The sequence below is a fragment of the Mirounga leonina genome, unplaced genomic scaffold (assembly GCF_011800145.1).
Source record: "Mirounga leonina isolate KUSES-001 unplaced genomic scaffold, KU_Mleo_1.0 Mir_55, whole genome shotgun sequence".
Taxonomy (NCBI): Eukaryota; Metazoa; Chordata; class Mammalia; order Carnivora; family Phocidae; genus Mirounga; species Mirounga leonina.
Window position 1 is genome coordinate 8662403 of NW_023270816.1, and position 15885 is coordinate 8678287.

General features: G+C 55.8%; 1 long non-coding RNA gene across 1 annotated transcript; it reads right to left on the reverse strand.

The window, feature by feature from the left end:
• Window positions 1-455: 455 nt before the first annotated feature.
• Window positions 456-11959, reverse strand: LOC118001914. The gene is made up of 2 exons (XR_004676881.1): window positions 11673-11959; window positions 456-732 (listed from the first exon to the last, which is right to left on the reverse strand). It is a non-coding gene; the product is annotated as an uncharacterized LOC118001914 (long non-coding RNA).
• Window positions 11960-15885: the final 3926 nt, after the last annotated feature.

Genomic DNA, 15885 nt, shown 5'->3' on the forward strand with positions numbered 1-15885 from the left:
TTGTGCGTGTGAGCCCATGTGGTCCGTGTGCATGCTCCTGTGTGTATCTGTGCGTGTGAGCCCATGTGTGTCCGTGTGCATGCTCCTGTGTGTGTATTTGTGCGTGTGAGCCCATGTGGTCCGTGTGCATGCTCCTGTGTGTATTTGTGCATGTGAGCCCATGTGTGTCCGTGTGCATGCTCCTGTGTGTGTCTATGCGTGTGAGCACGTGTGTCCATGTGCATGTGCTCCCGTGTGTATCTGTGCTTGTCTGTGCCCATGTGTGTCCGTGTGCAGGCTCCTGTGTGTGTGCATCTGCGTGTGGAAGCTTCATGATTCAAGGGCAGAGAGGGTGAGGAGCATATGGTACTGAGGGGTGGCTGGGCCTATCCTTTTTCCGTATTGATATTTGGGGGTTTTGTCTTTTTTAAAAAATGTGTGCATCTCCCATTAGTATCTCTTAACTTATGAACAAAAAAGGGGGAAATGTTATTTATTTTGCTTCATTGGGGATCCAGCTGCCTGGAGATTTGGAATCACTAGAAAAACTAGCGGCTTTGCCCAGGCTTCTTTCCAGCTGCTCCCGCTGAGGACAGAGGCAGATGGCGCTGAATTCCGTGTGTGTGATTCCCTCTGGCAGGCCCCTCAGCCCGCCCCTCAGCCCTGGCTGCACTGGCTCCAACATCATTATCATCACCATCTTCGTCAGCCTTCCTTTCCGTGGAAGTCAGCATCCCGAGGGCAGGCACAGCTCTGTTTTATAGAACCCAAGATACAGGTATGATTATTAGCCTAATTTACAGCTGTGTTAACCTTAGCACAGAGAGGCAAACTGACGCTGCCGGGACCACACAGCACAACATACGAACTGAGAACAACAAACAGAAATAGTAAAGACTGCAAACCCAGTTTGCTAACCCTAACACAAGCAGTCAGCACCCGTCCCAACAAGATTCAGACCTTTGCATTCTAGCTGCGATCCCCAACCTCACCCGCACCTTGCTCTGGCTGGTTCACTTGCTTAATATGTGCAACAGGTATTCTCAATGTTCTCAAACTACCCACACGCCTCAGCTGCAGACCCCGCCCTTCCTCCGTAAAGAAGACGGAAAGCTTTAGGATGGCCTCATATTCACTCCACCAAATCCTGCAGGCCTGCCTGCCGTGCCCTAATGTCCTGCCAGCTCAGGTGGTGGCTGGCGGAGGGAGCTAGGGTCTCCCCCTTCCAGGGTCCTGGTGTCAAAGGACCAAGGTTGGACACACCTTCGTTCCTCTGGATTCAAGTCTCTCGACCTTCAATTCTAAGGGTGCATTTAGAGGACCCCAGAGCGTTCGTACAGCCTGAAATGAATACGGGGCACGCGTGGGCGCATGTCTGGTTTTCAGGGGAGCCCTCCTGCTGGCCGCTGTTGGCACCTAGAGGCCCTCGGCCCCCGCGCTGCTCCCCCTTCTCCCCCCTAGAGGGCGCCGTAGGACAGGGAGCCGCAGCTCACCGCATCGTGCACATCTGCTGAGCAGGAAAAGGATCTACAGCACCCGGAGTCCACGGGTTTTCCATGTTATTGGCTGATTTCGATTTGTCATGTTCTCTTTTGTGACCAAGGATGACCAAAAGCTGTGTGAATTTTTCATATGCATTATGTAAAAGAAAGTGACCTTTTTCTACGTTTTGTTTAGAAATTGTGATTTGATGCTCTCCAAGTTTTGATTTTGCCAGACTATAGACTTTTAGTATAAATGCACTCTGATACTTACTGCCACTAACTCACAACAACCCTGTCGTCAGAATATGAGCAGAGGACACCAGATAGAGAAAAGTAAAGGCCACCAAATTCAATTTAACACACATGCAAATGGTTACTCCTGTTCCCCCAAGCTGTGTCACATTGCGTTTTTCCTTTGTCTTCGGCAGGTGAAAATGTTTATCACTGGGCTTCTTTCCATTAGCTTTTTCAGATGATCTTTCTAGAGCTAGAGGGTATCAAGCTAAGTGAAATAAGTCAGTCAGAGAAAGACAAATAGCGTCAGATTTCACTCGTATGTGCAATTTAAGGAACATAAGAAAGAAGAAAAAAGAGACAAAAACAGACTTTTTTAGAGGAGGGGAGGGGCAGAGGGGGACAAGCTCAAGCAGAATCCCCGCTGAGCGCAGAGCCAGACGTGAGGCTTGATCCCACGACCCTGAGATCATGACCTGAGCTGAAATCAAGAGCTGGACGCTCAACCGACTGAGCCGCCCAGGTTTCCCCCAAAACAGACTCTGAACTGTAGAGAACAGACTGATGGTCACCAGATGGAAGGTGGGTGGGAGGACGGGGGAAACAGGTGAAGGGACTAAGAGTACACTTATGATGGCACTGAGTAATGTATAGAACTGTTGAATCTCGGGACGCCTGGGTGGCTCAGTCGGCTAGGTAGGCGTCTGCCTTCGGCTCCGGTCATGCTCCCAGGGTCCTGGGATCGAGTCCCGGGTCAGGCTCCCTGCTCAGCGGAGAGTCTGCTTCTCCCTCTCCCTCTGCCTCTCACTCGCTCGCTCTCTCTCAAATAAATAAATAAAATCTTAAAAGAAAGAACTGTTGAATCACTCTATTGTATACCCGAAACTACTATAACACTGTGTGTCCATTTACTTGAATAAAAATAAATGAGTAAAATCTTTAAAATTAAGGTTTGTGACATCCTACGTCACACATCTTTTTAAAATGCGTATCAAATTTTGGATCAGGCTACTTTTTACTCCAAGACGTGTTTTGCCTTGTGTCTTTCCCCACAGCTCTGGCTGGGAGGAAGGACGAGGTGGCGTTGGGTTTGTCTGTGTGCAAACTCACCCGCAGAGGCTGAGCAGGCAGAGGGGGACACGGCGGGTGCTCTCCCGCACTGTGCTGGGCGCTGCAAGCCCAGGAGGGGCTCTGCAAAAGGCCTCTCTCTCCCAGGCTCCGTGGGCTCTGGCTCAGAACGGGAACAATGATTTCACAGGTTGGGAGGAGACAGGGAGTGACGGAGAACCAGGAATCACGGCCCCCAGGCTGCTGTGTGGCTCCCACAGAAGCCACACCAGGGCCAGTCCGCGGCCACCATGAGGCCCTCGTTCCTTTCTTGGCTTTCATCCTTCCCGGATTTGGGAGCCTGGCAACGGCAGGGGGGAGGTGTGGAGGGGGGGACGCAGCAGCAACAGGGGCGCTGGGCGGGGCAGGAGGGAGTCCCGAGCAGGTGTCTGTCCAAGGCCGGGAAACCAGCCAAGGGGGCCCGGAGAGCTGCAGGAAAACACTTGCTTCGTGCTTCTGCCCCTGTTTCTCCCGTCTTTCCCCACTGGTGCCTGCTTTAATCTTTTCCCGAGGTCAGCAGAACACTGACTTTTAACTGAGATACATAATTCCCATACTGCAAAATGCCCTTTTAAAGGGTGCAGTTCAGTGGGGGCTTTTTTTTTAGCATATTTGCAAGTTGGGCAATTTTCTTTACCCCAAAAAGAAGCCCCCCACCCACCCATTCGCAGTCCCTCCCGATTTCCCCTCACCCAAGCCCCTGGCAACCACCAAGCCGCTTTCTCTCTCTACCAGCACTAGGGGCTGAATTGTGTCCCTCTACTGTTCATACGTTGAAGTCCTGACCCCCAGTTCCTCAGAATGTGACTGTATTTGGAAATAGGGAATTTAAAGAGGTGATCTGGTTAAAATGAGGCCCTTAGGGCGGGCACTACTTCGATCTGACTGGTGCCCTAGCAAGAAAGGGAAATGTGGACACACAGAGAGCCCAGGGATGGGCACACTCAGAGAGAAGTTGTGGGGACACAGGGAGAAGACAGCCTGTGTCCCCACAACCTGCCCACCCCTGGTCTTGGACTTCTGCCTCCGGAACGCTGAGAACATGAATGTCTGCTGGCCAAGCCCCCGTCTGCGGTATTTTGTGAGGGCAGTCCTAGCCCACCGATGCCACAGACTTTCCTGTTCCCGACATTTCCCACGAGTGGAAGCAGACAACACGGGGTCTTGCGTCCAGCGTCTTTCACTCCACATCACGGTCTCAACGGTCATGGGTGTCTGCACCCAAGTTAGTACTTTGTTCCTTTCCGTGGCAGAAGAGCCACTGTAGAGAAAGCCCCCGTTTGGGCGCCTGGGTGGCTCAGTCAGTTAAGCGTCTGCCTTCGGCTCAGGTCCCAGGGTCCTGGGATTGAGCCCCGCATCGAGCCTGCTTCTCCCTCTCCCTCTGCCTGCCGCTCCCCCTGCTTGTGCTCTCTCTCTCTCTCAAATAAATAAATACATCTAAAAAAAGAATGGTTAACATAACATAGATTCTTTTTTTTTTTTTTTAGATTTTATTTATTTATTTGAGAGAGAGAGAATGAGAGACAGAGAGCATGAGAGGGAGGAGGGTCAGAGGGAGAAGCAGACTCCCTGCCGAGCAGGGAGCCCGATGCGGGACTCGATCCCAGGACTCGATCCCAGGACTCCAGGATCATGACCTGAGCCGAAGGCAGTCGCTTAACCAACTGAGCCACCCAGGCGCCCCCATAACATAGATTCTTTCTCTGTGCCCCACCTTCTGAGAGCTGTCCTTTTCTCAAACAGCAGAAACATACGCCCTGGTTGTGCATCCCGCTACTGAATCCTTGTATTGGTTTTGTAGTCCATCCACACTGGCATTGTTGAACTGTTAGATGTGCACATGTGTGCATGTATGTACATACACACGCATGTGCAGGCATCTTCTCCCAAGTAAGCAGATCATCTCTGCTCATGACTGATACTGTCTTTGTAACAAGCTATATACATAGATATAATTTACTCATGTGTAACTTTAGGTTTTTTAAAAAGATTTATTTCTTTTAGAGAGAGAAAAAGAGAGAGCATGGTGGGGGGCAGAGGGAGAGAGAGAATTTCAAGCAGACTCCCCACTGAGCGTGGAGCCCGATGTGGGGCTTGATCTCATGACCTTGAGATCATGACCTGAGCTGAAACCAAGAGTTGGACTCTCAACCTACTGTGCTACCCAGGCACAGTTAGTTTCATCAGCCAGTTGACTTAGGTATCTGGCTGCCTGACCATCTCTTTCCACCAGCACTGAGATCCACAAGGCCAGGGATCTGTGTACTCTGTCCACTGCTTACATCCCCACCAGGACACTGCATGGCACATACGAGGGGCTCAATGAGTATTTGTTTCACCTAGTGTATATTGTGATGGTCAGAGGGGGAGAGAATGACCAATAAGCTGGTGCCCCCCCCAATGGAGAAAATTAGAGGCAGCACTACTTCTCCTACCCAAATCCAAGTAATCCAGCAACTTTGAACATCTTAAATGAAATTGTTCTAAATCTGACAATGAAACAATGTAGTTGAAATCCTTTTGTGTCAGCTTGACTCTATGCTTTTAAAGCAATTATTGAGAGTGCTTGAGCTCTCAGGAAACTTCTTCCTGAGGAGTCCTGGGCTTTTGCAGGGTGACCGAGACAGGGTTTCAGAAGAAGAACATCTCAGCACGGAGCCATGGAAGATGTCACACAGGGTTAAAACAAATACGTGAACCCTCTTTTGAAGGAGTGGCGATGCCTCAAACAAGGTCATAGAGATTTACGAGAAGAAACCAGCGTGGTCATGTTGGACCCAAACATCCTTCTGAGCCCTGCCTCAGCCCGTGGTGGTCTGGTCCAAACGTGACGAAAGGAAGCATGGCTAAGGCAAATCTCATGTGTACCCTCACCACTTCACAAAGCCAGCCGCTGAAAACCCAGCTCACCTAGAAGCTCCAAGGTCTTGATATACCTTATGCTAAAAACAAGTTGCAGTTTATTTTTTTTAAAGATCTTATTTATTTATTTCTTTAAGAGAGAGAATGAGACAGAGAGAGAGAGCATGAGAGGAGGGAGGGTCAGAGGGAGAAGCAGACTCCCCGCCGAGCAGGGAGCCCGATGCGGGACTCGATCCCGGGACTCCAGGATCATGACCCGAGCCGAAGGCAGTCGCTTAACCGACTGAGCCACCCAGGCACCCACAAGTTGCAGTTTAAAAAGGAAAGCTATGACACCTATCATGTGATCATACTGTTTATGGGGTGAATTGTGCCCGCTAAAATTTCGGGCACCTAGAATGCGACCTCATTAGGAAATAGGATCACTGAAGATCAGCTTGATTAAGATGAGGCCGTAGAGGGGCAAGGTGGGCCTCTGCCTCGGTATCACGGGCATCCTGAGAAATGGGGAGATTTGGACACAGACACACATGGGGACACCCTGAGGAGAGGAGGCAGAGATCGGGGTGATGGCGCCACAGCCCAAGAGCATCACAGGCGCCCGCACACCCCAGAAGCTAGCCAGAGGCCTGGAACGGATTCGGCCCCAGAAGGAACCAAGCTGGCCACGCCTGGCCCCCCGACGTGTGGCCCCCAGAACAGTGAGACGGGACATTTCTGTTGCTGACGCCACCTCGTCCGTGGGATTTGGTTACGGCAGCCCCAGGAAATTGGTATAACACCCATCCCTGAAATTCAGGCATTTCTATCAATTTCACAGGGGAAAATATTTTAAAAATCATAGAATATTCTGAGTCAAATTTTGACCGGAGAGCTGGTGCTGTGAAAGCCACTCACTTAAGGAAGGCAAAATCTGAATTCTGAGGGGAAGAGAGTGAATAAGACCTCACATGAAGAAAACCGCGGGGCCGCCTGTGAGTTCGCCAGACGGCTGGCCGTGGAGTCGGCCCGATGGGGGGGCTGCGCGAGGCTGGCCGGGAAAGCCATGCCGCCGAGCAGCAGGACCGCAGCACGGCCGGGGGGGACGACTGGCCGCCGTCCGGCCCGGTGCGGAGCGGGGCGGCTCCCGGGAACACAGGCGCATTGTGTCCGGAGTCGGGTTTACTCCCTGTGACGGCGCTAAAGGCTGTGAAGGTTTCTGTTCGGGGCCTGTGGGTCTCGGACGGGTGCTGAGCCAAGGAGGAGCTCCATTTTTGCTCCACCTGCCTGTCCTGCCAGGAGAGCCTGGCCCCATGATGGTGTCTGTCCCCACCACATTCCGGTGGTTAAGGAGAGCGCCCTGTGGCTGGCCGCCCACGAAGACAGGCCGGGTGGGGACCCCGCGGGCCAGCGGCTCCCTGCCTCCCCACGGCAAACCACGCCAACGTTGCTCAGGCTGAGGCCGGGGGACGTTCCAGTGTGAGGCTACATACGCTGGTCTCTGTCCCCTGCGGGCCTCAGGTCTCCCACGTCAGGTGCTAGGCCTTCTGTACCTGCTCCAAGTCGGCCGCTCTGTCTACACAGAGGCCATCCGGCTTGCCTCTTGCCCTAGGACTCCGATGCCCCTTCCACTGTCACCTGGGACACCTGCGGTCTGACACTGCACCAGGTGTCCCCTCCCAGACCACACCTGCTCTGCATCCTGCACTGCGTCCCTTCCGATGCCGGCCCTTGGCTCTCTGCCTCCACCCCTTGTGTCAGGCTCCTCCCGTCCTCCCCCCACCAGCCTGGACTCACTCCAGGCCCCATCGCTTCGTTGTTCTCTGCCCCATTATCGATGCCCATTGTTCTCTCGCTGACACTTGCAGCACAGCCCAACCCTGGGTCGACCCCCCGAACCCCGCCGTCTCCAGCGCAGCGGGGGTATCACAACGGCTGGGTCAATGGTCTCCAGCCAAACTAGAGCTCCTGCTGCCCAAATCCACTCCATGCAGAGGCCAGTTCGAATGTCCTCTCTCCTCTTAGATTGCTGACCGCACACTCTCAGCTGGTAATGTGACCTCACTTCTGTCCCCCCGCAGAGGCTTCAGGACACCAAGCCCACCCGTCTCCTGCTCTGACACCTGTGTTCTCCTCCAGCCCCCATCAGGGCACAAGTGTGTGATTTGGGGCCCTGGTCACAGCCCCCAGCCTAGAAAGGCCCTGTGTTTTCTGTTCCGGTTCACAGCTCCTGGGTTATTTTTGTTATTTAGTTTGGGGTCATCTCCTTGGGTGCATTAGCCCAACCTCACAGAATAGTGCGCAAGTCCATCCACACGAGAGCGCTGTGAACAGGCAGCTGCTGCAGATGCCTGAAGGGGGATCGCAGAACCGAAGAGCTCTTGTGTAATGGGGCCCCATTCCCAGGCTTCGGGCACGGCCGGCCGGCCCTGCTGAACCCTCCCCCCGGCTCCTGCACGGGGGCCGCTCAGGGAAAGCAGCACCTGAGCAGAGAGCCTGGGGAGCAGGGAAAGACCCCGAGAAGAGCCAGTCTGGTAAAGCAGCCCTCGGAATGCTCCCAGGGAGGGGGGGCAGCACTCCGACACAGACCATGGCCCGGGTTAGGGGATTCGCCCCTGGGGCACCTGGCAGAAGTTAACCACGTGGTGGGCAAGCAAAGCCTCAGCATCTGCGGTGGGCGCTTCACAATGAACTAACTGCAGAGCTTCTGGGTCTTTGCTGTGGTCCCCATGCGGACGGGGGCTTCCAGGCATTACCTTTGGGAAGCATGGTTTAGGGCATTAGCAGAAGCTAACTGAAGACTTCAGCTCCCTTGTGTGTCAGGCTTCTGTCATGGGCTCGCTCCACACTAGCTTCTGTCCAGGCCTGGCTGAGCCGTGCTGGGGGGGGGGGAGGGGGGGCTGCCTACCAGCGCACACACTCTCCCCCCGGGGGGCTGCAGGCTTCCAGTGCAAGGTCTCAGCGTGGGAAACCCCTGAAGTGTGGACAGGGTCCTGCCCGGAGGAGCCGGCGCCAGACCCCCACACAGCGTGAGGGCACGGGAGGTCAGGGCCTGGGTCCCTGCCCAGGACGTTGTTCTTTGCACTAAGTTGAAGACCACCCTTGTGCGCTGGAGGGGTGCCTGCTGGAGAGGCAGGTCCAGGCCACACAACGTCATTGGGCTCCAAGCTTCACCTCGTCCAGGGTGGGAGCGTGCACACAGGTGCCCAGGCCGGGTGTGGTCAAACCATCCTGAGCTCCCAGCAACACGGAGGGCACAGGCCGGCTGGCGCAAAGGAAAGATGAGAGCGCAAAGTACATGCCCCCGGAACAGCCTGGCTCCCGGCCAGTGCTTGGTGATGGTCCGCCCCGAGCCGAGCCCAGAGAAAGAGAGCAGCTCCCAGCCGGCCTCCCCCACGCAGCCCACCCTCCTGCTTTAGTGCACACGACCTTTAACGCAGCGCTCCGCAATCGGGCCCCAGCCAGTGCCTGCTGGGCCACCCAGCCCGGGCAAGTTCACGACCCGCCAGAGACCCTGACCCTCCGTGCGGGCTGCCGCAGCTGGTTTCACCGGGGCCCGCAGGGGAGGCTCCCGGTCGCCCGAGAGCGGCACCCAGACAGCGGCCCGGCTCGGCTGATGGCCCGCGGGCCTCAGCCCTGCTCCCTCGGCTGACAGCACTTGCAGTTCTCTGCCGAGGAAACGAGCTTCTACCTTCAGGAGCTGTGTTTTGTCCCTGGCAACCAACACTCAGATTTTCATCCCAACTGCACTACTTACAGGAAAATAGTCTTACGTGACGAGGTGCCCAGTAAAAGTATTAGGAGTATTTTTTTGAAGCCTAGTTGTAGATCTGCTTTATTGGCTTGTTTGCTTACTTCTGCAAGGCTATTGGAAAGGCTACTGCCCAATGAGCTGCCTCAAGTCTTTCATTAAAAGAAAAAAAATAGAATCATGTTAAATTTTCTTTGTCTTCTCTGCTTTAGTATATGACAAATCTTTTATTAGTGTTTTTTCATTCTTTTAAAAATTTTTTATTTCTTTTTATGTTTTTAAGTAATCTCTACACCCAATATGGGGCTCGAACTCATGACCCCGAGATCAAGAGTCGCACGTTCTACTGACTGAGCCCGCCAGGCACCGCTAGTTTTGTTTTTTTTTATCCTCAGTTTTTACTTGATTTATTTTTAAGTTTAAATTTTCTTTTTATTTGAGTGTAGTGGACACACGATGTTTACATTAGTTTCAGGTTCACTGGTAGTGATTCGACATGTCCACACGTTATGCTCCGCTCACCACAACCCTCTGTCCCCACAGAGCACTATCTCAATACCATTCACTATATTCCATAGGCTCTTACTCCCGTGACTTTTTCAAAACCATTCTAAGTATTATGCTATTTTTCTATGTGACTGAATACTAAATAATCCTTTTCCCCTGTAATTAGCATCTTTGAAAAAAATTTGAGTATGTAATTTATGAATTTTAAGGTTTAGGAGCCAAGTTCATGGAATAGTAGAGTCATTTTTTACAATAGTGGCTATTATGCATGGAAATGTTGGAAATTGTGTGACTCGTGTGTGTGTGTCCCAAAAGCTGCAATCTAAGAGAGTTCCAGTTCTCACTTCGCTACTGTCTCTTCGGTGGCCCCTGGCTCTGACTCTGCGTTGGCAGAATGCCAGGAGCTTGCAGACTCCCTGGGGGTTTCCGTGGCAGCGGAGTCCAGAGCCCCGAGACCCAGTGCTGTGAGCCAGTATTCCACTCTCCAAAACCTCTGCAAAGCTAACTTCCTGTGCACGGCACTGTCTGCAGCGCCCAACACGCCCAGCGGGAGGAAACCATGCCACCAAGGTCACTTTTGCATCAAAGGACATTGCAGACTGCTGCAGACTCAGATCCTGCCAGTCAGCCTGCTGCTGTCGAAACTCGGGGAGGGAAATGGCAGCCGTGTGTGTATGTGTGTGCAAGTACGTGTGAGAGCGTGAGTGTGTGATAGTGAGTGAGTGAGGGTGTGAGAGTTTGTGTGTGCGAGAGAGTGTGTTTGAGAGAACAAGCATGTGAGTGTAAGTGTCTGAGAGTGAGAGAGGGTGTGAGTGAGAGTTTGTAGGTTGTAAGAGAGTATGTGACTGTGTGTAAGAGAACGTGAGGGTGTGTGTGAGTGAGTGTGTCAATGTGTGAGTACATGTGCATGAGAACGTGTGTGTGTGTGTGGGAGAGAACGTGAGGGTTGTGTGCGTGTGTGTGTCAGAGTGTGTGAGTACATGTGCATGTGAGTGTGTGTGTGACAGGGTGTGTGAGTGTGTGTGAGGTGTGACTGTGTGTGAGAGCGTGAGGGGTGTGCGAGTGAGTGTGAGAGTGTGCGTGTGAGTGTGAGTGTATGTGTGTGACAGGGTTGTGAGTGTGTGTGGGGGGGTTGTGGGTGGGAGCGTGAGGGTGTGTGAGTGTGACTGTGAGAGAGCGTGAGGGGTGTGCGAGTGAGTGTGAGAGTGTGCATGTGAGTATATGTGTGTGACAGGGTGTGTGAGAGTGTGTGAGGTGTGACTTGTGAGGGGGTGTGTGTGCATGTGTGAGTGTGTCAGAGTGTGTGAGTACATGTGCATCAGAACGTGTGTGAGTGACCGGGTGTGTGAGAGTGTGTGAGTGTGACCGTGAGAGAGCGTGAGGGGTGTGCGAGTGAGTGTGAGAGTGTGCGCGCGTGTGACCGAGAGAGGAGGGAGCGCGGGGAGGGAGCAACGAGCGCACGGGGAACGCGGGCGGCGCGTGGCGGGCGCGTCACTCGGCCGGAGCCCGGAGCCCGCGGCGCTTGCTCGCCCCGCTGCCGCAGGGGCCTCGGGCGCGGCCCTTCCCGGCGTCCTCGTTCCTCCATCGCAAGCTGACGGCACACGCTGGGGGCGCGCCTTGCCTCCGTTTCCGGCGGGCGCGTGTCGACTTCCGGCCGGTGGCCGCGGCCCGCATGGCCGGGGGGGCGGGGACCCGGCAAGGCGCCTCTCCTTCGCCCCCCGCCCCGCGAAAAGTGAGGTCAGGGCCGTGCAGCTGCTGCTCGAACTCACCGGGGAGCTTGTTCTCCCGAAGAGAGACGCCGTTGGCGGTTTCGTTTGCCGCCCCCGAATGCAGCTCGTGCCGCGCGGCGCAGCCTCTTGTTTCGTTTGGGGCGAGTCTCCGGAGCCTGGCGTCCGTCCGTCCGTCCCTGCGGACTGTCCGTCCGTCGCATCCGCCTCTGCCGCCGCCCTCGGCAGCGGGAGGCCAGGCGCGACCGCCGGCCGACGGGCGCCCCGCGCGGGCCGGGCCGTGAGCCCGAAGCGGAGACGGACACGCGGCCGGCCGGGCGTCCAGGCTCCCGTCTGGCGGGGACGCGGGGAAAGATGGCCGGCGGCCCGCGTCGCACACTCAGCCTCGGGGAGGAGCGGAGAGAGGCCGAGAGGAGGGAGGACGGCGGAGGAGGAGGAGCGCGCAGAACGGGGCTCCTCGAGTTTGCTCCTTTGCCATAGCTGCGTTTCTTCGCGGTTTTTTCCCGGCAAGCGGCTATATGGCGGCCGTGGGCCCGTCCTCAGTCGCCCTGCTGCGTATTTCCCGCAGCTCAGAGGCCTGTAGCCCGAAGTGTAAAAATAGAAAGTGTCTAAATTACATAAGCTCAGCTTTGGAAACAAAAAAAGGGGAACTGGAGGGCGTTTCTAGAGACAGACTCTTTTTAGAGATTTATCGACTGGGCGCCCGGGTGGCTCAGTCGGTTGGGCGACTGCCTTCGGCTCAGGCCATGATCCCGGGGTCCTGGGATCGAGCCCCGCGTCGGGCTCCCTGCTCGGCGGGGAGTCTGCTTCTCCCTCTGCCCTCTTCCCTCTCGTGCTCTCTGTCTCACATCCTCTCTCTCTCTCTCTCTCTCTCTCAAATAAATAAATAAATAAATAAAATCTAAAAAAAAAAAAAGACTTATGGACCGATTCAGAGGGAGCGTGAGCAGGGCGGGGGCCGGGCCGAGGCAGGGGGCCTCCCCGCCTTACGCTTCCCGCCGCCGGCGGGTCACGGTCGGTCAGCGGGGACGCCAGCGTCCCTGACCGCAGGAGAGAAAACGCGGCGACGTACTCGGCGACGCGGGAGTCACGGGAGGGATCCCCGCGGGCAGGCAAGGGGCGCGGTTCCAGGACACGTCTTGCTTCGGACACTCGCCGGCCAGGTGTGGTGTCTCCTACCGCGGGTCGCGCGGGGTCTGGGGGCCGCGGCGCGGGAAGGAAAGCGGGAGGCAGAGGCCCTGCCCGCAGGCACGCAGGTGGGGCGGGGGCAGCTTCGCGGACGGCTGGCTGCTCGCCTGCGCCGGGCGGCCCGACCCAGCGAGCCCCCCGTGCCCCGGGCCGCCGAGCCCGCCGCCCCCGGGGGCCCCCAGGCCCGCAGCCGCGCTGGCAGCCCCGCGCCACCCCGGGCCGAGGGATGCGGTCCGCTCCCGACGAGCGCGGTTACGTGAGGCTCCTGTCTGGAGGGGCGGGTGGCCGGAGCACACGGACGCTCCCGTCCCCTGGGGACCGCCTGAGCCCGTTTCGGGAGCGGGCAGCAGACTCAGGAGGGGCTCCCACGCCTCGGTGATGGGCGACGAGGCCCACGAGGTGGCACGCGCCGGGCCCTCTGCTCGACCCCAGAGAAGGCCGCGGAGGCAGACACCGCGTGGGGACCGGGTGTGGCCCCCGGAGGAGCCTCGGGGTTCTGTGCAGACCCCGCTTCCTCTCTGCTGGCTCTCTGCACCGGACCTCTCCGTCACCGAGGCAAGTCAACCGAAATGCTTAGGGACACAAGTGCTGAAGGTAAAGGAAATTGGTTGGTTGTTTTGTTTAAGATTTTATTTATTTATTTGACAGAGGGAGACAGAGCGAGAGAGGGAACACAAGCAGGGGGAGTGGGAGAGGGAGAAGCAGGCTCCCCGCCGAGCAGGGAGCCCGATGCGGGGCTCGATCCCAGGACCCCGGGATCGTGACCCGAGCCGAAGGCAGACACTTAACGACTGAGCCACCCAGGCGCCCCTGGACCCAGCAATTCTTATTTATTTATTTATTTGACAGAGGGAGACACAGCGAGAGAGGGAACACAAGCAGGGGGAGCGGGAGAGGGAGAAGCAGGCTTCCCGCGGAGCAGGGAGCCCGATGCGGGGCTCGATCCCAGGACCCTGGGACCATGGCCTGAGCCGAAGGCAGACGCTTAACGACTGAGCCACCCAGGCGCCCCTGAAATGTAGTTGTTGTTGTTGTTTTTTTAAAGATTTTATTTATTTATTTGACAGAGAGAGACACAGCGAGAGAGGGAACACAAGCAGGGGGAGTGGGAGAGGGAGAAGCAGGCTTCCCACCGAGCAGGGAGCCCGATGCGGGGCTCCATCCCAGGACCCTGGGATCATGACCCGAGCCCAAGGCAGACACCCAACGACTGAGCCACCCAGGCGCCCCACAGAAACTTATTAAGAAAACCACACGCTACAGCAAAACCTAGTGTTCTCTAAATCCGTTCTATTTTTTCCATTAAATATTTAGCCCCTTTTCAGTGAGTTCAAGGGACCCTTTTAGACTAGAATGGGAATAATAATTAGCAAACAACCAATCTTAAAAATGGGCAAAGACGAGAACAGAGAGTGCGTCAGAGATGGTACTGGGATAAAGATGGTGCTCGACCGTATCCATCATTACAGGGGAGAAAATCAAAACCCCAGTGAGATCTCCCACGGACCTGCAGGAAGAGCTCGAATTCAGCACGTGACCACACCGAGCATGGGCAGGATGGGGAGCAGCTAAAGCCCCATCCGCTGACGGTGAGAACGTCAAACAGCGTGAGCACTTGGGAGGCCAATTTCACCGTTTCTCCAACAGGTAATCATGCGTTTACCAGTGACCCCATTTCCATGCCTAGGGGTTTACCCAAGACGAATGATATGTGCACACACAGTCTTGTGTAGGTGTGCATATGGCAGCCTCATTTGTGAGAGCCCGAAGCTGGAAACAGCCCCGACGTCCACGGAGTGTGGTGGAGCCATCCGATGGGACAGAGCCCAGCAGCAGAGCAGAGTAAGTTCTGCATACGCGCTGCACCTACCACAAGGCTGATTCTCGCAGAGGAAAAGGAAACAGACCCAAAGGCACGCATAGTGGAGAGTCGCCTGCATAGACGTCTAGAAAACACAACCTAACAGATCAGTGGTTGCTTCTGGATGAGGAGGAAAGGGAGGAGGCAGAAAAGGCCGGGGCGGGGGGGGGGGGGAAATATACAAAGGGACAGGGACATTTGGGGGCGGATGGGCTCATCCACTATTTTGAATATGGTGATGGCTTCACAGGTGGATACACAGGCCAGACTTACGAAGTACATGGGTTTATGTATGTGCGGCTCGTTGCATGTCAAGGACACCTCAGAAAGCTATGAAGCAGACAGAATCCTCATTTGCCTCTGCAAGCCCCCGGCCACTGTCAACCACCTTATTCTCTCTAAAGATGGCATTTGTCCCCATCGCCTTGCCACCCCTGTGACCTGATTTCCACCGAAACCACTCCTGTGAGGGCCATTGATCACCTGCCGAGCGTGAGCCTGTGAGCCCGTGAGCCCGAGGTCCCCGTCCCTCGGCCCCCAGCCGATGGCCACTCTCCCTCTCTTTCGCTGCCTACGTCTTACAAGCTCTCTGCGGCCCTTTGGTTCTTGTCCTACGCCTTCCTCGGGGGTCTCAGCCTCTCCTTCCGCGCTGCCCCAGGTTGCCGATGGCTCCATGTCCCTATCTGCACCCTGACCTCTGTTCCAACTCCACATCCTATCCAACAAGGCCACAAACCTGCCCAGTCTCCTCTCCGGAGATTCACCTCCCTACGTCCCGTATCTTGAGCCGTGTCACACCATCCTCTGGATCTGAGAGCCGGATCTGATACGTCTCCCCTGCAGCAACAACCAGTCACAGGTCTCTGAGGCCTGACCCTGCAGACGGTCCTCACCCCCAGTCACTGCTCTGTGTGCCAGGCTGCCTGCATCCCGGCTCTCGGCCTGTCCACCCCAGCTTTGCCCTGGCCTCCCGCTTGCCACACCTCCAGCGGACCAGCCGTGCCTCTGAAAGGCAGATCTAGTCCCTCTCCACCCCTTACAAATCCTCCTGAGGCAGCCAGGGCTCACCGTGTGTGAGAAGCATCTGGGCGGATGGTTCAGAAGACCCGCCCAACCTCATATGCCAGAGCGCCGGCCTCGGCCACTCTGAAGTGGACTCGGGAATGGATAACCTAACAAAATCCTGGGTGCAGATGGTTTGATTTG